This window comes from Amblyomma americanum, chromosome 1 (assembly GCF_052857255.1).
Source record: "Amblyomma americanum isolate KBUSLIRL-KWMA chromosome 1, ASM5285725v1, whole genome shotgun sequence".
NCBI lineage: Eukaryota > Metazoa > Arthropoda > Arachnida > Ixodida > Ixodidae > Amblyomma > Amblyomma americanum.
The window spans coordinates 492,650,292-492,673,931 of record NC_135497.1 but is presented as its reverse complement, the minus strand read 5'-3'; the positions used below and the strand labels follow the sequence as shown (position 1 = coordinate 492,673,931).

Genomic DNA, 23,640 nt, shown 5'->3' with positions numbered 1-23,640 from the left:
CCTGATACTTGATACTGTTTTACCTTCTATTTTTCATGTTTTTACGCAGTGAGCGTGCCAAAGGGTATATATTGCTCTTGTAGCAATAAATTTCTTTCAGTTGTTAGTAGTGCTGGTGTGTTGTGTCTTCTTTTTCACCTTGCCCCGTCTGTAGCGCTTTGAATTCTTTCTGTCATGAATCAACTGGCCCGGCTGACTCCCCCCTTAAGGTTCCAAAATACAGTTACCGCGTCCTTTCGGTTACCATATCAACAAAGACAGTCCGTTTCATGCATTAATGTCCCGACTGGCATATTTTCCCCCTTTTATTTCTCTCAGAATTCCACGTCTTACCTCGAAAGTGTAACCGACGGGTCGCTTACACGTGTCCCTTATTTTCTAGATTCCATGCAGCCAGATTCCCAAGCTCCCTGATTAGCTTGCCTCTCGATTTTAGCCGAACTGCTGTCCGGCGCATTTGCGGTGTGCATTTGCCTAATCTAGCGGAATGAGCCGCCCGATTTCCCGGTGCGTTGATCAGGCCACACTTTCGTTCCCTAAGACCTTAATTTAGGCATCGGCGCGTGTGACCCACATAAGCTTGACCGCATAATAGCGGTATCATATAAACCACTCCTTCGCAGTACTCAACGAACCTTCTTGTATGCCTGACACCACGAGACGCCTCTTCCTTAGGTTTGCCTCCGTCATTCACTTTCGCGCACATTCCTTTAAACTTTCTTGGTTCGGAAAAACATTACTCGCAAATCATGCCTCTCAACTACTTTTTTCGTTTATTCGAAAGCTCATGAATGCACAGGATCACCACTGGCCTCTTGTTTTCTTTTGCTTTGCCTTGGCTTCTTGTTTTAACTAATCTTTTTAGCACGTTCTCTGCCACTGAAACAAGCAGTAATGTCTTGTCCACAGCTTTTTTTCAATATTTCTGCCTGCGCTTTGTACCTTCCTTCTATCTTGCGGCCGCAGGACTTTTTTATCTTGCTCGAAACAAGCTTTGAGTGGGCAGAGTAGGATGGCAGTAAGCCTTTTCAATGCTTGTTCCGTACTCCTAAAGCAAGTGTATAGTTTGAGAGCTAAAGCCAGATCTAGGAACTGCGGCTTACTGTTTGTGGGGACCTCTTAGGCAAAAGTCCGCACTCAGTGGGTTATTTTAAACGTTTCCAAAGTTTTCACCACCAGCGAGATCTTATTAACGTAGACGAAAAACTCATCAACGTAACGGAAGCACTTTGCGGCACCAAGTGGTGGTACGGTACGGTTTCTTCTAGCTTCCTGCCCACTCAAGGAAGGAAGATGTCGCAGAGCCCGGGGGCTGTGGTCGATCCAATGCAGATCCCGTATTTTTGAAAGAATACTGCTCCGTTGAGCTCTTTAGACAATGACGTAAAGTATGCCTTCAGCAAAGGGATTAAATTTGTTATTCTATGGCACTCTCGTTCTTTTCGACACTTGCTAGCATCTAGTTTTGGAGACACTGTTCAAAAAGATATGTGGCATCAATATAAAAGTATGTCACTCTAGGCGCTTCATTCAGGTGTTCGATGACTTCGTCGGAATTTTTGATTATTAATGGCTCTTTCTTCCTCCGTGAACTTGATTAAATGGCATTGCAGGAACACACACGCACACGAGCACACACACACACGCACGTACGCACGCACACACACCTCCAAACCATACTATTGTGTTCTCGAGTTCGTTATTTGTAATTACCTCGGCTTCTTTTAGTTACATATGTGTTAGAGCAAGAGCTGTGTTATCGGCGTATAAAACTGGCTGTGTGCAATGAAGGGATCTAGGGTACTCGTTAATAAATATCAAGAAAAATATAGGACGGAGAACCTATCTCTCCGGCACTCCAATTTTAACTTCTTTTAATGCAGACTCATGACCATTGATCTTTAAATATTGAGTAGTATTAGTGGAAAAGCTTTTGAAGAAATTGGTGCTTGCATTTCTCTGATTATAGGTTCTAAACATTGACCGTTTACGGCACCTCAAGCGGACCAAACACGCCGGCCAAGGCACCCTTGTGCCTTCACAGTCAAATCTTCATCATGAAGGAATGGGTGATCCGTATTCTTGTTCAGGCAAACGCGAGTATTGGAGCGAAAATGTGTACGGTGTGAGGCCCTAAAATGCACGTCTGCATGAAAAAAAAAATCTAAATGACAGCGTGCGCTACGACCGCTTTGCTCATAGTGGAGCTCATAAGCAAAATTCTGGGTAAGCATACGTGGATCTACCTATGCATTTTCGTAAATAGCAATTGGAAGCGATTTTCGATGGTTTTAAAGGCATGAGCTGATTTAGAAGTTTAGGGGTTAAGAAAAAAATTGAGAAACCTTGGCAGCCACGGCAATTTCGGTGCGCCAAACGCCGTCATTTTTTCATTCTCACCCGAAAAAATTTTTTGCCTTCGGAAAACCACCTAGGTTTAGCAGGTGAAGCTGTTTTGATTTCAGATTTCGTTTTTTTCCTGATTTCATCGGATTTTATTTGAGTTCAAGGACTCCTGTCACATTCTGTTGACATTTTGCTTTTCGAGTGACTTCCTAGTGACGGAGATGTAACGATGCTAAGACGTGACAAAGAGAACCTTTTGTCCCCTCTCAGTGTTGTTACATGCTTTCCGTGAACATGTGTTAACTATCCAGTATAATCCCTCTGCTAGAATCCACTTTTTCGCATTATCTGCAATGAAACCGTCCAAAATAACGTACTCCATGTTTGTACACGGCCTTAACTAGCGCTATAAAATTTTTTACGGCACGCATACTGTCAGCTCATGCAGATGACGAGAACGCAGCCTCGGAATGCCCGTGAATCTCGTTCTTGCCAGCACCGATGAAGTCGGCATTTTTTTTTACGTCGTAGTGGTGTGCGAATTTAATTCCTCTTTGGGGTGAGAAAACGTGTGGAACAAAGCCAAGGCTGACTCCACGTCTTGGCCAGACGCTTCGTCGTTGTCTCGCGTACCGAGCCCTGTGGCAGCTCTGATGGCCGGAAACAATCATGCGCTGCGCCGCTTCGCGGCTTCACGAGCGCGCAAGTTCGTGACGTGTCTGCCGCCGTGGACAATGCGTGCAACCGCCAAAGCCCGCGCAAGGGCGTGTAGTGCGTACGCTCCTACGCGATCGCTTGCACCTTCCTCGTCAAGGTCGGATGGAAGGCCAGCTCTGTCATTCCTTTTTTTTGCGCACTTTTCTCTCTTCTCTTTCTTTCCGTCCACTGTGTGCGTCTATCCGATCTGTCTGGGTATGTACACCGCGCGCGGAGAGTGAATTTTTCGCCGCTCGCAATGTTTTGGAAGCCAGCAGATGCTTTTTGATTGACAGCAAAAAAAAAAAAACAATGCTCTGGGAGAGGCATCTTGCGCAATAGATTACTTTCAGAAGGCCAGAGAATTGCACGCCCTTATCGTGCAAACACGCAACGGTGCGCCGAGACATCACGGGTTTCCAAATTGCGCTTCTGTCACGGGAACATCACGCGCGCTTCCACCTCTTGCGTGTGCCAACGCGAGAGAAGAAGCGGCCAGCGAGCCAGTGGGCCACGTTGCTACTCGTACACGTATGCGCTGGCTGCGCACTTCGGACGCCATTAATGATATTCTAGCGCAGCTCGTTCCTGACGGCGTGCGATCATTTTAGTTGCTCTTGCAAGTTAGAGTGGAATGCACAGTCTTTGTCAAAAGTGTACAGCCCAAGGTGCCTGCTCCTGAGCCCTGCAGCGCGGCCCGCCTTGCGTACTCTGGAACACTAATGCCACGAAGGTGGGAGGAACTTAAGTCCTCAACCTTCCCAAGTTTAGGACTGTCAAGTACGGTTAAGAGCCCCCCTGCATGGCTTGGAAGCAAACCCCTTGGGCTGTATATTTTTAGCAGAGACTTTACAGCCTTCCTAATTTTATTAATATAGCGGGAGCTTTGACCGAACTTTTGGTCACCGCCTTACAACGGGGATAAGCGTGCAACACGGCGAGAGTTCGCGCACGCACACGAATGAGGAGCGTCGTCTGCTATGCTATTCCGATCACAAGGACGCACGCCTTGCCACAATATCTGTGTGCAAAAAACTGGCGGGCAATAAAGCGCGTGTGCGTTGCTAAGATGAGACAATGAAACGTGCTTTCCCCTCTCTTTTTTTATTACGGGAGGACATGCTGGTGAAGCACAGTTAAGATAAGAAAAAAATAAAAGGAAGGAAACACAGCAGGCACGTGGAAACGATTGCCTGGAATGCGAACCTTCTGATTTGAGCAGCCCTGTGCGAGATGGGAACACAATAAAAGGGGCACCAACCAGATCTTTAATCCGTCTTTCAGGGTCTAGACGGCATAAAAAAGCAAAAAAATGAGGGAAAGCTCGTCTGAGTGTCGCATCCGAGTCATGCGCATGTGATCTACTGTCCGTATGTTCTTTCGGAACAGATATTGAGGCAGGGCGTGTGTCCTCGTGGTCGGAACAGCGTAGCAGACGACGCTCTCCCTTGGTGCGCGTGCGCGAACTCGGTCCGTGTTGCACGCTTATCGCCGTTATGAGGCGCTGATTTGCAGTTACGTCAACGCACAAGCTATATTCTTAAAAATTAGGGAGGCTGTAATTTTTACGAGTGCGTCCTTAGATAGCTGTGTAAGTGCAAGAGCTCTGCTGCATACTTGAATGCCAGGTTTTACACCCGCCCGGTGCCTGAGAATGGAACTGCTACTTATTTCTTTATTTCAGTACGTACAAAACGCCCGTTGGGCAGTTGTGTACGGGGCCACAAACGTAAAGACACTTTCAGAAGCACAGCTGTCCACACAAACAGTTAAACATAGCGAAGGCACACTGCAGCAAGAAACACTTCAAATGTATGCACAATCATATGAAAACATATGAAAAATTTCAATACGCATTTTCTTTAAAAGCGACATGTAACAACACATGCAACAAATGCAAAAAAAGGGCAGAATAAAACATGTTGCCACTTTGGTCAATTACAGTTCGTTTCTGACTGGCAGATGAGCTTTAAGAGGAATTAGAAAATCATTTTTTTAAAGTGTCTACTTCATTTGGTAGGCTGTTCCATTCACTTACTGTGCGTGGAAATAAAATATTACTTGAACACAAATGCTCGACACAGATGGTGCTTCGGGGCTGTGTGCTTTGCGTGGCCGCGTGGCTTCGTTTTAGACGCGCCTTGATTTACAAGTGAGGAGCTGGTGAGGAGCTCCAAGCGCACCTCTAAGGGCTATTCGGACGAAGTTCATGCCGCGGCGGACTCTCGCGACGAGGAAAACACGCGTGGTTGGCTAATGCTGCACAAGCCTCTAACGTTAGCAAAGGCACCGCTCGACGTGTTAGCTTCGTCAACTTATCATGACGCTGAGCTCATAAACAGCGCTACGACGACTATTATAACAGGATCTAAATAAGTGTGTCCGTACCAGTCTCTAATCATGAATCATGGTGGTGACAGCTGCCGCGCTAGTAGCTTGGCTTGCAGCCGACGCTGCCGACTCCTGGGCGCTCGGACTGCCATGCCGTACCCACTGCCTGAGTACTAAAAATCGTCGCACGCGGTGTAGCTTTGAGATCCCCGAAGTGCAGTTCTTTGCGATAACTTCGCTGTCGTCATCAGGAACGACATTCATGGTAACGATGGTGCAAGCTTAAACGAAGCGACAGTAGAACGTCGCAAGGAGTTTTTTAGGTATATCAGTGGCATTCTGGAGTATCTCTTTTAAACATGAAAGTTGTTTTTACTGCAGGTTTTAACATTTATTGACACCTAACCCTATATCTCCTATTTTATTCGACATTATTAACAGAGAGAGGGTTTATTGATAAGAAAGGCAGAGAGGTTGGCCTGAAAAATAAATATCTAGCCTGCTACTCTGCTCTGGGAGACGGGAAGAGGAGATAAAAGAAGGTCACGATGGGGGACGATGATGATGGGAGGAGGCAGATGAAAAACTACTTTAAAAAACAAGAAAAAAACAAAAAACAAGGCACACTTTCCGACATCACAAACGCGAGGCAAGGTCCGTGTCGCTCAAAAAGCGTGAGAGCGCTCGCGTTGCCTTTACAGTTCTAAAACTATCTGGGCAAGCGCCAAGGATCAAATCCTCAGAGAGGAGCGATGTGTCCATAGGCTTCAGAGCAGATGCGAGTATGAGTCTTTCACGTGAATACGCTGGACACGCCACTAAAACATGTTCTATAGTCTCTAGCACGCCACATGTGGTACATTCCGGGGAGTCCGCTTGTCCTATTAAGTGCAAGTATTTGCGCCTGAATGCCACATTTAAACGTAGTCTACGGATAACGCATGCAATAGGGCGAGGTATTCCGCGAGGAACTGAAAAAGGCATCGTCAGATCTAGCCGTTTAAGGTGGATGTGGCGGGTGTCTGGCAGGGCCCAGTACCTAGCCGTCGCCCTCCTCATCAATTCCGAAAGGAGACAAGTTGTGTCCACTATAGAGAACGGTACAGCTGTACGCAGACCACTGCTGAAGGCGCTCCTTACTTCAGTGTCAGCGGTCTCATTTCCATCGAGTCCGCAGTGTCCGGGGATCCACTGAAACACTATACGGTGGCCGTTTCCCTGAGCAAATGATACGAGACTAATGATATCAAGAGCCAGAGCTTGGTAGGCTGTGTGGCGTAGGAAGCATCCTAAAATGTGTAGCGCAGGTTTACAGTCGGTGAAAATGCACCACTCCTGAGGCGGTTCTCCGCAGATGTGGCGAATCGATTCCCGAAGGCCCACAAGCTCTGCAGCGGTTGAAGTAGACTTGTGTCCCAAAATGAATCTCGGGTCGTCTGTTGTGCAGGGATTGCGAAAGCTGCTGTTGATGCATTTGGAAACGCAGATCCATCCGTGTAGACGTGCACACATTTGTAGTATTCTGACCTGATGTAGGCAAGCGCGAGTTGCTTCAGTCCGCTAACCGGCATCGCAGACTTTTTAATTATGCCAGGGACATGCAGGCGGACTGAAGGCTGAGCCATTACCCATGGGGGCTGCAAGGAATGATGCGGCAGGGCATAGTCTGATGGGAATTCGGAGCGATGGAAGCGCAATGCGCGTGCAAAACTGCTGTCCGGTCCCTCATCAAAAATCTTCGTCAGCGGGTGACAGCGGTGCCATGTAAGCGCACGTAAATATACACGAAGTGGTTCGTGTGACAGGTAGACCGATAGTGGGCACGCACGAGATTCCTCAATCGTGCCTTTGTTCGAGGCACAACGTGGTAATCCGAGGCATATCTTGAGCGCCTGTGCTTGGACACTCTCTAATGTCCGCAAGCAGGAAATACTCATGTTAGAGAGTGCAGGAAGGCTGTAACGAATGTAGCCAATAAAGAGGGTATAGTAAAGTCGAAGCAAGGAGCGCTCCGTTGGGCCCCATTTAATGCCTGCCACAAAGCGAAGCACATGGCAAAAAAATAGTGTCTTTTCTTTAGCATGTTTATATGCCTCGACCATGACAGATCACGGTCAATGATAATGCCCAAAAATCTGTGGTGGGAGACGTATGGTATTGCAACCCCTTGAAGAGTTACCGGGTAGTGGCAGACAGACTTGCGCGTGAATGCGACCACAGCACATTTTTCAGCTGCCAAGTGCAAACCCTGACGCCGTAGGTACCTTGAAGTAGATGACACGGCACGTTGTAATCTCGCACGCATTTGTGGACGTGTCGAACCCGACGCCCAGATGCAGATATCATCAGCCTAGGCACTGATGTGAATGTTAGTGGGAAGTTCATTCACCAGTCCAATCAATGCCACGTTAAATAGGGTTGGGCTAAGGACCCCTCCCTGAGGAACTCCACGCCAAACTTTTTTGACGGGTAGTCTCCCCATCAGGCGTAGACATGTAAACAGACCGGCCGTTGAGGTAGCTCCCAATCCACGAATACATCCGGCCGCCAACGCCAATTTCGTCAAGGGCATCAAGGATGGCGTCATGAAGAACATTATCGTAGGCCCCCTGGATGTCCAAGAAGACAGCAGCGACGAGTCCGCGACTACGTTTTTCATGTTCCAATGTCGATATGAGGTCGATTACGCTGCCAGTCGAAGAACGTCCCCTCCGGAACCCGGTCATCATATCCGGATAGAGAGCATTCTGCTCTAAAAACCATTCGAGCCGCGCCTTCTTCCAGTGTTCTGGAACGATTCCGGAAGCCCATGAATCAGTGTAGTAACTGAGCAGCACAGTTCGGCCTTCCATGCCAAGGTGAGAGAGGGACGCGTACGAAATCCCGTCAGGACCAGGTGCAGATGGACGCCTACACGAGGAAAGAGCAGCTTCTAGTTCAGGCATCGTGAATAGCATGTCGTAGTGGTCATCTGGTGAAGGTGGTACAAAAGCCTCTGAACTGGTTGATGGTACCATAGTTGTGCCCACAACCATTTTGCAGAATTCTTCTGCTACATCTACATTATTACGGCGTTGGTAAATAGACAGGGCATGGAAAGGATAGCGTTCCTGCGGGGGTGAACGCAAGCTCCCGGCTACATGCCAAATACGCGACAGTGGTTTGCGAGGGTCCAGCGATGAACAGAACTGCCTCCAACGTTGTCTCCCTAGTCTCGCTAGGTGGCGCTTTATTTGTCGTTGAGCTCGGCGACAAAGGGCAAGATGATACGTGGATTTGGTTCTTCTGTATTTCCTTTCGGCGTGCCGACGGACTGCGCGTAGTCTTTCGAATTCCACGTCAATAGTAGACCCTGGCGTAGGCGCACATATATACCGCGTGGTCTCACTGAGAGAGGACGTAATCAGGCCTTCTATTTAGATGGTGTTGAGAGGTCCACACAGGAAATCTCCACGGACGACCTAAAGGCAGGCCAGTCTGTATATCGCACGCGAGACGGAGTAGTAGGTACGTACCACTTGACGCAAACATACGTTGGAATGTGGTCACTCCCATGTGTTTCCACGTCACTGCACCAGCTGACGTAAAACTGGAGACTTGCTGAAACAAACGCCAGATCCAAGAAGCTGCTGTACGACGTGCCACGCAGAAACGTAGGTGAACCATCGTTGATATTGATGGAGTTCTGGGAGTGCATAAAGTCAAACAGGTTCCTGCCTCGGTTATTCATAACAGCACTGCCCCACTGAGGGTGATGAGCATTAAAATCGCCCACTATGATATGAGGAGCTGGACAACTCTGGATAGCTGAATATAGGTACGAAGTATCAATGGCATCTCTAGGTGGAATGTAGGCACCGATTATCGAAAAGACCCGACCTTTTAGCGTGACTGTCAAACAGATGTAATGGTTTGTGTTGTGTGGCTGTAGAATTTGGCGGACGTGCGCAATGACTTGGCGTATGCAAACTAACACTTTGCTAGTTTCGTCTTCTGTGCGAGACCACAGCAGCACGTATCCAGAAAGGCGGAAAGGCGACGGCATATTGGGCTCACATATAACCAGCACAGGGAAGCGGTACTTGTGGACGCGTTGCCGGAAGTCACTCAGACGACCTCGTAGGCCTCGGGGATTCCATTGCACCACTACACTACGGCGCACGTGCATTGGCACAGATGAGGTGGGTTTTGGTTGTGCCATAATGAATTACTGCAACGCCGCCAAGAGCGGCTCAAGTGCATCCAAAAACTGCACAACAATCTTTGCTGTTGGCGTGATAATGCCTGAAAGCAGCACGCGCATCGAACACACAAGCTTTTTTAACATTATGCTCACATTCTGACCTTCGGGCTTGCCAACAGTGTCAGCTGGAGTGGCAACCGGTCTTGGTCTTGCCATGGCGATCTCCTTGGATGGCAGAGCAGGCCATTCAGCATCAGAGGAAGAAGGTAACACAAACGCATCAGACTGAGCTACTGCGGTAACATGGGACACGGCCGCAGACGTCTTGTTATCATTGTTAGGCTCATGCTGCTGTGCCGGCTGAGCTGATACTTCCTGCGACTGTGGTGCAGGTGGACTAGAATTGTGTGGAACCGGACGCCGCCGCCGGGAACGATGTTTGCGGCGACGAATCTGGTCGCCAACAAGAGTCACATCTGAAACTGAAAGGCTGATTGATTTATGCATTACTAGCCATTCCCAGGTGATATTTTTCTGCTTGCTTTTCATTTTAAGTGACCACTTGCCATTCCCGGCATGAAAAAGCTGCTACCAAAAATTCACTGCGATCAAATTTTTTATCCTGTTTCCTGTGACAACGCTCTTTCTCTTTATCGGTATATGATCGAAAGCACAATCTGGGAAGATGTCTACAGTACAGAGGATCCTAATTAATAATAAAGCTTCCTTCATAAAGTTAAGCTAACTTATGATGAGGCACTTTCTTTACGACCACTCAGAAAACAAGTGATCTAGAATGCCGTGGGTCACCAGGAAACTCTAAAAAAGAATTTTGATTAGAGACAAATTGTTTGATAGACTTATTTGTTCCAAAGATGAGAGTGTACTAAGGAAATACAAGTTCCGACATATTCTTAACTCGGACCTTAAGAAATCACGAAGCGAGACTTGTGATATCAAAGAATAAGTTTGCTGCCGTATCAAATTACCTTAAACAAACCTGGAGCTCTTTAAACAACCTTCTGAGTAACTCTATAAGCAAACTTCCAGAGTCCCTGACATTTGATGGTCATCAGTTCAGTGGCGCTGTCTAGCCGAGAAGTTCAATGATTATTTCTTGAGTTGTGGCGCGTCGCTAAGCACTAAAGGTTCACGACAGAAATAAGAAAAATCCATTTCAGCTGCATCTAATCACACTGTATTGCAATACCCAGCTATGGAATGAGGAGTATTTTTGTTTCTTAAATATCTTTACATGAATGCCGCAGCTGGTGATGACAATATTAAGGTACAACCAGTCATGTCTGTTGCCGACCTAATATGTTCTCCTCTCATGCATATCTCTAATAGCTGTTTCAGTTCGGGCGGTTTTCCAAGCCTTATGAAAATAACATGTGTAACAGTCTTCCAAAAAGGAGGTGCCCTGCATAATATCGACGATTGCAGGCCTCTATCAGTGCTTCCGTTGTTGATGGTTTAGTGTTAGTGTAGTGGTTTGAGCATCCGCCTCACATGCGGGAGGTGCGGGGTTCGAACCCCAGTGCCGCCGGGTACCTACCGGTGATACAATGGGTACAAGCTTTCCCTGGCCTGGTGCTCGGCTTATTCAGTGTGAAATACTTGGGGAATGGGTCTTTGACTTCACCTTGAGTAAACGTAAATAAATTGGTGCCATGGCGCTCATTGGCCGCTGATCCCTTGCGTCAAAAAAAAATTGTAATCATTATCATAATCACTACTTTTGCTTTCAAAGCTAGTTGAGTTTCTGGTCAGAACACGATTAGTTAAATATCTGGAAGAAAGGCACACGTTTTCCGTTGAGCAGCATGGATTCCGAGCATCCAAGTGAATACAAATGGCTCTGCTTCGTGTAAAAAGAAACATAACAAGTACTTCGACGAGAAGAAGCTTCCTATTGGACTTTTTATCACTTACAAAAAGCTTTTGATTTCATTAAGCACAACATTCTACTCCATAAACTCCCCACTCCACGGAACTCGAGGTGCCGCATTTAATAAAGTCCGTGATTATTAATCTGAGCCATATCAGTACAAATTTGTTAACGGGAACAGGTCACAGTTGTGGCATGCAGTTATATACGGCGTTCTACAACAATCGTTTCCGGGGCCTCTGCTTTTTATTATTTATATAAATGATACTGCCGACAAACCTCAAACTCCAGGTACAAATCTGCATGCGGACGACCGTAATTTTTTTTCAGGCCATTCATTGCGTTACCTGGGAGCCATGTCGAATACGTCGTTAAATAATCTATCTTGCTTGACTGAAGTATTTATTGGCTTAAATATACAAACTCGATCGTTTCAACATGCGCCACATATTTCAGAGCTGTGACGCCTAGCGTATTTTCACTTTTATATTCCTTGGAGTTCTTTTCGAAGAAACCTTGAATTGGACTCCTCAAATCATTAAATTACTTTGAGTTATTCCAAGGTCAATTCTTATTATCTATAAAATGAGATTTCTTCTCCCTGCGTGGATAAAGCGCCAACTTTATTTTGTATTAATTCAGTCACATCTACACTATTGTCTGTTGATTTGGAGCTCGACAAATAAAGAGGAATTTCGACAGGCTAACTGTTCTGCAAAAAGATGCAGTACACTGCACTGACAATCTTCGTATAATGATGTCACAGGTATATTTTTCTAAAACGTAAATTGATAAAGATTCACGAATTGTTCCAACTGAAACTCTGTGTACACGTCCTTACTGAAATAACTCGGGATCGAAGTTCGTTTTCTTACAACTCTCTTGGGGGCACGTTGTTTGACCCCTCGTTAACCCCACGAATAGAAAAAAAGATGTCTCGGGGAAACTACCTGTGGAATTTTTCCCACGCACGCTCCGCTTGTGTCGGACCGCGAGACGCGACCCACGATGGACAAGACGACGAAAGGAAGCGGGCAAAAGCGCATTCCGGAAACTACCGTGACTGACTGCTTCGGAAGAAGTAGCAGCGGACCTCCGAATCCTCCTTGCCCATTCCCGCGGGGCTCTACGGGCTATGTGTGGCGACTCTTCCCATCTGTGAATCGTGTGGTTAAAGAGGCGGAGCCTCAGTCATTTAACGAGCGTCCTGAGTACGAACGATCGCTCTGGGCCTTGGCGACAAGACTCATCCAGTCGCTCGACACAATGAACCTTTAATTCTGGACTGTTTGCTCTTTCTGTTTCCTTCTAAATTATGTAATCAAGTTTCTTGAACGGTGCCAGTAAATCCGTTTGTTTCTCGTTTTTCCAAGCTTCAAGTTTCATATTTCTTCAACCCGAAGGCTCGTACACGCTACCCAATAGAGCCCGGGTTCGAGTGAACCCCTGCGCCACGACAGATTTTTGAGCTGTATTTACCTTCTTAGACATATAAATTCGATCTTAGATATTGTTAATTGAAAAACCGCTTTGAGAAGAAATTATGGGATGCAAAATTTGTCTTACACAATACCCAATTTTTTTTTAATTATGACCCATCAACTTTAAATTTTAGATGAACATTCTTCTGCCAGGCATAGTTTTAAGAACACGGTAAAAGAATATGCACTCTGCTCTGAGGCCGGCGGGAAGATTGTATGGATAGATGATTTGTATGCCTTTCAAATACTACGGTTACTATAAGCGGTAAAAGAAAAAAAACGTCCTGAAATTTCTATAGTTTCAACTGTCCTTCATACACCCGTCTCTTATTTACTGTACTGCAATTGTAATGAACACAGTTGAACCGGCGTGTTGTTGCAGTGTAGAATTCTGTTTGCTTTGCTTTCTTGTATTATATTCTGAGTTCATTCAGTGTATTTGTCGTGTATTACTCAATTTTATTTTACCAATCTGTCCGATTTGTGTTTGTGTATTTAAATGAATTTGTTGTACTGCTGCTGAAAAACGCACGGTTATAAAGACCTTTTCAGGTAGAGCGTACCTGCTTTTTGACCCATCATCCCAGATTGCTTTGTGTCTGAATAAATTCAAATTGAAATATAGGCCTGGACCGTCTGGCCGGCGGTAGCTTTTATTTCAGCTGCTTCTACGCTGGACCGATCGCGCCACCAATCACGGAGTCCACGTTTATGGGAGTTTATGTCATTTTTCAGTTTGTTCTTAATTACTGAGTCCCAGGATTGGAATCAGAGCAGCGGAAAAATTTTTTCTATTTGGAATCCAAATCTCTCAGCAATAAATGCATCTTCCTTCACCGGCCAACACAGCCATGAAGTGCGGAAGTTTTGGATGTTGCTAACAAAAAAAAATGAAATGTGATGTGATAGAGTTGCCCCAGTGCCTCTTTAAGGGCATGATGCGACTGCGATAGATAGTTATTGGCGTGTATACGGAATTGGCCATTCTCTGTTTACTTTTATAGATGGCTATTAGTCCTCCTGGCGCAGTGGAGGAGCGCTTAAGCGATTCACGACTGCTCTGCGACGGTATATTCTGCCACCGGAGGTGCTTATGAGGTTCAAGTTGCTCTTCCTGAGCAACCTCTCCCGGCCTGTAATTAATTGAACGGCCACCTGCAGGGCAAGCACGGGGTTACCTGATAGACTCACAACGGCGAAACCGGCGAGATGGGGCTCTAGGGCTAGTGCACTAAAACCGTCGACTGGCCATTGACCCAGAACCGAAGACTCAAGCTCAAGATTGATTAGCTCCTAGAACACCTAGAAGGTTTTGACATCCCTGGCGCTTTCAGGCCTGCGGAAAGATTACTGCAATCACAGTGGAGCACTGGAGTGTTTCAGAAATGAAGCGGATGCGTACTTTGAATAGTGACATTGCCTTGAGTCTTGCTGATGGCGTCGCTTTCAACGACAAGCCTCATATTTTTATAGTTTTTGACCCACAGTGCCTCTTAGTGCTGTGCTCTTCATTGCCTTCCTTCTGGTGCTTGGTTGCTTGGCATTAGTATAGTTGCTTAGTATTAGAGGTTTCTTGCTATTAATGATCTGCTTTGCACTGCTCATTTTTTCGCGTCTGGTTGCTCATGTGTGTCGTAACATCGTGGTGTTTTTCCACGGTTTTCTTTTTTAGATGCAGCGGCGGCTCCCTGGTTAAGCCGCTCCGCTGCTTACCCTGAAGACGCCGGTTCGATGCCAGCAGCGGCGGCCAAATTTCAATGGAGGCAAAATTCAAGAGGCCCGTGCTCTCTGCGATGTCAGTGTACGTTAAAGAACCCATTGTGGTCGAAATTGCCGGTGCTTTTACTGCGGTGTTCCTCATCGCCTGAGTCGCTTTGGGACGTTAAATTCTACAAGCCTAATGGTTTTTACATAGTTTATGTACACAGAACATTGAATTACTCTAATAAATACCACGTTCAAAAAACTCCTTCAGTGGTCGATGTGTGGCGCGCCAGGCTTACTACCTAAGAGGCAGTGGTTCGAGTCCTGGCTGGACCATTTCTTTTTCGCAATTGCATTTCCTTTTTTACAGGCACTACGTAATGCTGGTATGACGTCACGACTCTGATCACCAATGAGGAATTGCGTAGGGCCGTCATAAGTTTTTCACTGTGCAATCGTTGTGGGGCGTTGTTTGAATTATATTTTGATGACCTTTGGCACTTTTAAAGAAACGCAATATAGATCATTATAAGGAAAAGTGGGGTAAATTTTACGACAAGGTGCTCTCCTTCACGTACGAGTTGTCTGAACAAAACAGCCTTCAATTTTTAGACCTCAAGATCAGTTTCGGCGAACAAAGTGCTTGCTGGTGTTACCGCCCTAGAGCCAAGAAATATTTTTTTGCCCTTTGATTAGGCCCAGTCAAAAACTCGAGAGCTATTGGGACCCCTTCTCCGGAAACCGTACTCCTCTAGCCATGCCCTCACATGATGCAAGCGATCTCTCTGGGTGGGGCAGCTAGACTGCGCAAGGCACGGTTCCTTGGCCACATATTTGTAGCCATGACCAAGGGACACTTGCCCAAAATCAAAGGGTGACCAAAGCAAACGCGGAGACAATGACATAGCAGCGCTAAACCAGCGGCGATCCCGTACATCCATAGGGTGTTCCACAATCTGTAAAGCGTTGGAAAGAAGTATGGCGTGCCGATGGTGTTTTCTGCACCAGGTAAGTTTTACAACATAGGCCACAAGGTCAGCAGTGGCGGCCCTGCAAGTTCCGGTAGTGGAATGAAACACACGGAGCCGTACTTACGACTTGGCACGGGTGTGGCCTATGAGATCCCTCTTTCACGTGACAAAGTGCATGCTGGGCAATCTGGCCGCTAGGTGAACGAATATGCCACGGAATATGAACTATCACTAGATAACGTTGCAGACTCTGTCTGAGATCTCTCCATAAAGGTGAAAACAATCACACCTGTGAGCCATGGCTTAAGGGAATAAAAGTTGTAAGTAGAGGTAAGGACAGATTTGCTCGCGAATTTTGAGAAGCGTTTGTTATCAAGGAAAGACTTGACACCTACGTCAGCATCACATCTCTGGCGCTGCGGATCAGTGAATTCAGATGAATATATAGCCGATAATATGCAGTCTACTCTTCTTGATCTACTAGGTTTAGTTTTTTTCCTACAGTCATGAATGTGCATATGCTCAGTACATTCAATCTCTATAAATGTAATGTGCGTCTGCTTCAAGAAAAATTCTTGGACGCAGCGCCCGTGCTGTCCATTTCTTAGTGTTCTCCGCGGAAAAGAGTGGCGCTGGAGTACTTTTTCAAGAAAGCAATGCATCGCCAACTTGCCCCGCAACGTGTCTTGTTAAGCTAAATCGCCGGCAGCGGATAGTGCGTGAAGCAGCGAGCGTAAGGCGCGGTATATTCTTCCACTTTCCATAAATGAAAACAATAGTGCAGAAAGGAACGCTACATGAAAACAAAAACTAACGAAGAAGTGCTTCACACTTGCGCCAGATAAAAAAAAAGAAGACAGCGGCCGTTTCTTACTATTTCTTCTGTTCGTTTTTTTCAGACTCTTGAATGATGCGCTGACTTGCCGAGCTGTCGATATTCATTCAATTCATAAGTGTGTTTACATTTTTTAAATGTTTAGGTGCATGTGAATTACGTGTGTCGCTAACATCTCGACGGGTTGTGAAGCTACCTGGCGCATTATTCCTGTAATTTTTAGCCCCTAGCACAGTACGTACCAGGTATTAGGAGCGCTAAGAGAGTGAAGTGGAGAACCAGTGTTCGGAGACTTGTAATTTCAGAGAGATTTCGTACGGCCAATGCGCTGCGCTTCAAGACTTGGAATAGCAATAGCATGAGTTAAAGTTATGCCATTTAAGTTACAAAGTTGCTTGTTAAAAGCTCGGTGGTAAATAGTGAATATGAAGGTCGTAATGTGGCTCAAATGACATTGTGACATATAAGAATTTAAGTACATTAATTTCACTTAAAAAAATTGGGGTAACAGTTCAGAATAGAACCGATGATTCCTGGGTTGCTAGTCAGACACGTTAGCCTTCGGTCGTTCAGGCAAATTCGTTCGATTTGTTTAAAGGGAGAGTCGTCTGGTGTAGCAAATGCCCATTAAAGCTGTCGTGTCATACCCTCAAGGCGCTGTCTGGTCATACCCTCAAGTGTAACCTAATAATTTTAAAGGAGCAATTGAAAGATATATTGAAATAATCGACTTAAGGATCCAGGGCCGCCACGGGGACGAAAAAACATTTCTTCTGTGACAGATGTGATGACATGCTCACAAAGCTCAAAAACACAACAACGTAGACCTGTTTCGAATAAAGACTTCCAGAAAAAGGTTTGCCGTTTTTTCATACATTTATGTCAAATCCCACAGTCTGGAAAAAGTGGGCGAAAGGGCTTGTGTTTGGGTTTTATTTTCCGCTCCGAAATGTCTGGGAATGATTTCTGCAAATGCGAACCCAGAACATCGAAACAAACAAGCAGGTTTGTGGAAAGAAATAGGGGATGCGGAAAGAAGTCAGCTGCGTAAAGAAACTAGCTTATTCCGTTCCTCTTGCATACATTTTAATTATAGGTTATGTGAGCATGGATACAAGAGCAAAAATCAGCTTTCAGGCTACAGAACTGTTCACTGTAAGTCTCATGAGTGTGTACCAGACTTCGACAATATCTTGTTCTGGACAGGGTTGAAGATCAGTTAACTAGAGAAATACTGGAAGCGCTTGAGATCAAGGAGCGTGGTGAATCATCTGTCAGCGATACCTCATTGCGTTTATCGCCGAAGAAGCTCGCATACCTTCTGTGTGGTGCGTAACAAAAAATGATGCTGTACGTTTTTTTTTGTGCGTTGTGCATGACAGCGCCCATTTTGCGGGTGTTTATAATGGGCCGCGGTTATTCCCTGTGTCACCTGTGTCTTCTGTCTTATTCTCCGTCTGACGTCTATTTTTTGGTGCCTTTAAGTAATGTCGAATCAACTCCCCCACCAATATATGCTTAACAGTTTTATTGGCAATAAAAAAGGCTACAAAAAAATTGTCGCCATGTAGTGGTTAGAGCTGGCAGCTGGGAGCTTGAAGGTGGGTTGCTTGGATCACGCAATAAGAAAAGTTTTTCTACATTTTTTTTGTTCGTATTTTTCAGTTCCTCGTTTTGCAGTTCTGACCTTACTATTTGCGTCGGATCTTGGAACGGCCCTGAGACTCCACATAGTCAAGAACTAGTCTTCAGAAAAGCATTTATTGGGAGTACATTAAAACCACAGCAGCCAATTTGTTTCAGAAATTCATTAGCGATGCATCAGGAAAACTCACCAGAAAAATATGAGAAAGACAGATGAGCCGTATTTCACAAGTGCATAGAGCTTCTAATAAAAATTATTAGATTTTTTTTATCAGCGAAAGTGAAAACTTTAACTTTAGTGTCCTGCTTGGAAGCACAATGTCGGCAACCTCCATGGTCAGGTCAATGGATCATTTACTGGCACCGCGTTTGAAGCCGAGAAACCTCTTCACAATAGAAACGAAGGCGGAGTAGCCTAAGCTGAACATGTATGAGATTACAGCTTCAGATATAGAGTTATCGTGTGAAGAAAGAAGACGGGGTTCTGAAGTCAGCATTTAACTGGCGGGGCTCTGGAATTGTAAGGAAATTGAGCAGGTTTCGGCTCGTTTTTTCCAAGCAAGAGCGAGCTATCGCATTCCATGCTATTCACATCACTGATCCCGCCTTGTTGGTAGTACAAGTATCAGTGCGGGAAAGGAAAGGCGCAAAGCATGAAATGAGAACAGTGACGCTATAACAAAATGCTCCCTTCATTCGAGTAACCTGTGGTTGGCAACGACCTCGCTCAAGCCCGAAATAATGTGAGCTGCTGGTGAGGTCTCCTAAAGAAATTAAGACTGCAACAGAAAGGAAAGGAATAATTTTGTAGCGTAAACGTCAACTAGTTCTCATGATATACATAAGCCCCCGCATGACCGCGCGTGCTGAGTTTTACAGCCTACCGCATTGCAGCCGCCAGGGTATAACGCCTATCGCTCAAAAATGGTGACCTTAACAGATGCGAGAGCTGTAGTCACAATGATACGAAGACGGCCTCTGAAGTTGTACCGAAGACAGGAACGGGAAAAGCAACAGCGATGTTAGCGTGCATTTCTGTCGAAGCTTTTCCGCGCTCTGAACCTCTTTTTTATGGTTTATGAGGGCTTAACGTCCCAAAGATACTCAGGCTGTGAGGGACGCCGTAGTGAAAGACTCCGGAAATTGCGACCACCTGGGGTTCTTTAACGTGCACTGACATCGCACAGTACACGGGCCTGTAGGGCTTCTAGAATTTGGTTTGGTATTATATGGCTTAACGTCCCAAAGTGGCTTAGGCTCTGAGGGACTCGGTAGTGGTGGGCTCCGAATAATTTCAACCACCTGGGGTTCTGACATCGCACAGTAAACGGGCCTCTAATATTTAGCCTTCCACGAAATGCGACCACCGCGGCCAGGATCCAACCCCGAGCGTCGCATACATTTAGCCCACACGGCGGCACAAGCGGTTTCCAGGACTTGCGGCGGAACTCCAATATGTCCGCTGTCTTGATAATTTCAGACGTAGAGGCTGGTATGGTCGCTTTTCGAGATGTTGATCATTAGAGGTTCAATCTTCGGAGAGCTTTTCTCTCTGTGATATATAATGTATTAACATTGTAACGTTCTTCTGAGCCAGCAATGCACCCACGGAATTACGTGACTCATGAATGAAATGTGTTACCTCTGCACATGAATGAGAACTTTCCATATTCTGTGGAGGTCTATTTTCGTAAGGCAGAAATGTGGCTACGGGAGGTGGTGTAGTGGAAAGCAATTTTAATTCAACTACCTCTAGCTTGGAAGAACTGCTTGGAAGAATACAAACATTATCTCAATTCATAAGATGGGAGACGCCAAGGACTTGAAAAATTACAGACCGATCAGCTTATTATCAATTGCCTACAAACTATTTACTAATGTAATCGCTAATAGAGTCAGGGAAACTTTAGACTTTATTTAACCAAACAATCAGGCAGGCTTTCGTAAAATATATTCCACAACAGATCATTTTCACACTATCAATCAGGTGATAGAGAAATGCGCAGAATATAGCCAACCTCTATGTATAGCCTTCATTGATTACGAGAAAACACTCGACTCAGTAGAACCCTCAGCAGTCATACAGGCATTGCGTAACCAGGGGGTAGAAGAGCCTTATGTCAAAATACTGGAAGATATATATAGCAACTACACAGCTACTATAGTCCTCCATAAAGTCAGCAATAAAATTCTAATAAAGAAGGGCGTCAGGCAAGGAGACATGATCTTGCCAATGCTATTCACCGCCTGTTTACAGGAGCTATACCGAGGCCTGAATGGGGAACAGTTGGGAATAAGAGTAAATGAAGAATACCTAAATAATATTTCATTCGCTGATGACATTGCCTTGCTGAGTCACTCAGGAGGTGAACTGCAAATCGTGATCAATGAGTTAGACAGGCAGAGCAGTATGCTGGGTCTAAAAATTAACATGCAGAAAACCAAAGTAATGTTCAACAGTCTAGCAAGGGAACAGCAGTTCACAATTGGCAGTGAGCGCCTGGAAGTGGTAAAAGAATACGTCTACTTAGTGCAGGTAGTGACAGCTGATCCGGATCATGAGAGGGAAATAACTAGAAGGATAAGATTGGGGTGGAGCGCATATGGCAGGTTCTCTCTGATCATGAATGTCAGTTTACCAATTTCTCTCAAGAGAATAGTGTACAACAGCTGTATCTTTCCGGTGCTCACCTACGGGGCAGAACCGTGGAGGCTAACGAAAAGAGTTCAAATTAAGTTCAGGACAACGCAGCGAGCCATGGAAAGAAAAATGTTTGGTGTAACGTTAAGAGACCGGAAGCGGGCAGAGTGGGCGAGGGAACAAACGCGGGTTAAGGACATCGTAGTCGAAATCAAGAGGAAGAAATGGGCTTGGGCAGGGCATGTAATGCGAATTAAGGCAGGATAACCGCTGGTCCTTAAGGGTAATGGAGTAGATTCCAAGGAAAAGTAAGCGCAGCACGGGGCGGCAGAAGGTTAGGTGGGCGGATGAGCTTAAGAAGTTTGCAGGCAAAGGGTGGATGCAGCTGGCAAAGGACAGGGTTAATTGGAGAGACTTGGGAGAGGCCTTTGCCCTGCAGTGGGTGCAGTAAGGTTGATGATGATGACGATGATGATGAGCTCTAGCCATTGCTATTCACCAGGATGATTTTGCATTCCACTGCCACTGCACTGAAGGAGCTCAGATCTGCGACCCATGCTCCGCAAACGAATGTCCTCGCCTCTGTTTCGGCATGGCAAGTGAATAACCATGAGTGATAAATGAGCAATCATCCTCGACACATACCTTCGATGGGATACCACGTTATTTTACTACAGTGCTCGATTGTATCTCTGGCATTCCATAGATCACCTTCCACAGCATGGCCTTTATTTTTACACGAACTACAGCAGTACAACCTGTATTTTTAGTGGTAGTGTTTTTTCTGCTGTGAGGACGCATGCAGACCAAACCAAATCTATATATTGTCGTCACCAAAAGTTTTCGGGCCAGAGGGTAAGCTTTCCGGCTACATGTGGAGCGCTCATGCAAACCTTAAAGTAGGAGACCACACTAAAGCAAAAATTATATTAGCAGCTAGAATTATAATTCTTTTTCTTGATTAAACAAGATTCAATTAACTGAATCCACTATTGATTCCACTCGAACCCACAGTCAGCACACATAACCGCATAGGTAGACACATTCCTTGTTGAGAGCGTTCTTGGATCTTCAGTAATGTATGCATGCATTCAGGGCATGCAAGCATTGAAAAAACAGAAAGAACGTCAATGTCAATTAGCTTGTTTCCTTGAGAGACAAAAAGCTGATCGTAGAGCTTAATACGTATTTGTGATCTTTCTAAGCCTCTTGGCACTCGCCGAAACGCCCGCGTCCACTGGCTCGGAAAACAGACGCTTGAGCCAAACACACGCTTCGTCGTGTGTCGAATTCCAGTGAACTTGCGTTTGCGTCTCTTCTGTGCTCTGACCTTAGGCATATAGTCAGAATGCAGATGGCGTTGCATTTCACAGAAAATCCACCTGCAGCCCACACACGCCTGTCGTACACCTTAGCCTATGTGTATGCCACCACTGTCAGTGAATAAGCATTTCCTCATATGTTAAAACCATACTGCGCAGATTGAACAATTGTTTAGCTCAACATAACTGCACAAATACCTTTACTATGATAGCGTGTCTCTGTGCTCGACATATAATTTTTGAGCAACAAATTCAGCGTTGGGCAGGAATAGCAAGCTTTATTTCGTTAAAAAGGCCGGGAGCAGACTGCATCCGTGTCTATAGTGTACGCAGACATTGAAGATGTCAACCCAATGTTAGCACCACGGTGTATTTATGCTGAATTTATCTTTCACCTTCTCGCAGAAGTGTACACTGACATACTGCTAGTGGCAAGAATATTTTGTGCGTGCTTACTGATTTCCTTCATTCCCCGCGAGAGCCTGAGTAACTATTTCGACCGACATGGCATTGATGCACTATTGAAATTATCAAAGAGCTTGAAATACCAACCTGATAAAAAGGACAAGGCTGCTCCACGTTATTTTCATTAAGCAGACACCAAGGCTCACCGCGGTTGCGCTCTGGTTTGGGGGCTCGGCTATTGAGCCGTAGTACCCGGTTTGAACCCGGCCCCCGGCGGGCGCGTTTCCATAGAGACGAAATGCATTAGGCGTCCGTGTGCAGTGCGATGTCAGTGCGCGCTAATGATTCCCAGGAGGTCGAAATTATTCCGGAGCCCTCCACTACGGCACCTCTTTCTTCCTTTCTTCTTTCACTCCTCTTTTATTATTTCTCTTACGATGCGGTTCGGGTGTCCACCGACATATGTGAGATAATCATTGCGCCATTTCCTTTCGAGAAAAAACAATTTTAGTTTATGACTCTAGGCCGGAGTAGAAGTAGTAATGTGCTTGAAACAAATGGAGGGGTGGGTCCGAGGTCAGCGCCATGCATGACGGAGATGCAGGAGCCAAGTTATCTATTTTAAGCACAACAGTAGTGTTGTAATCTCAAAAGTGGTACCTGTAGCTTAAAACTGACGCCTGTAATCTGGTGTGTGGGTTAAAAGCTATTCTTTATGCACGCAGATTCCGAAAAGTGACACGGTTTAGCTTGCGCACGTGGGCGGCCGTTTATTTTGTCATGCACTTGCTTTGCAGCACTGTCGGCGAACGTATTCTACGCATCCACTTAGCCCGAAACGTTCCGCTCTAATCCCCCAAAATTGTGAAATGTTATTAATGCCAAGCAATTGAAACCCTTATCCTTACATGCCGCACAAAACTACCCAGTTCCTGATGACAAAGCTGCTCATTTAATAAATCGTACTTTTTCAGCTATATAAACAAATGAAACGGACGACTATGCACCTGAAGATAATTACCCTGACCATCCCACAATGCCTGACGTAACATTCTGCCCTCATGACATTATGTATGGAGTTCACCGAAAAGCTCAAGCCAACTTCATTGACTGGCCCCCCATTATTAGAATTAAATCTAAAAATCTAAACAAATCTAAAAACGTCACGAGTGTCATCTTATCTCGCACAT

At 45.6% G+C, this 23,640-nt stretch overlaps 1 long non-coding RNA gene across 1 annotated transcript in view; it reads left to right on the top strand.

Annotated features, from left to right (window-relative positions):
* Nucleotides 1-14,875, top strand: part of LOC144105241 (uncharacterized) — a 56,690-nt gene extending 41,815 nt beyond the window's left edge. Inside the window, exon 3 of the long non-coding RNA XR_013308732.1 lies at nucleotides 14,601-14,875. This is a non-coding gene — a long non-coding RNA (uncharacterized LOC144105241). The remainder of the gene's footprint in view (nucleotides 1-14,600) is intronic.
* Nucleotides 14,876-23,640: the final 8,765 nt, after the last annotated feature.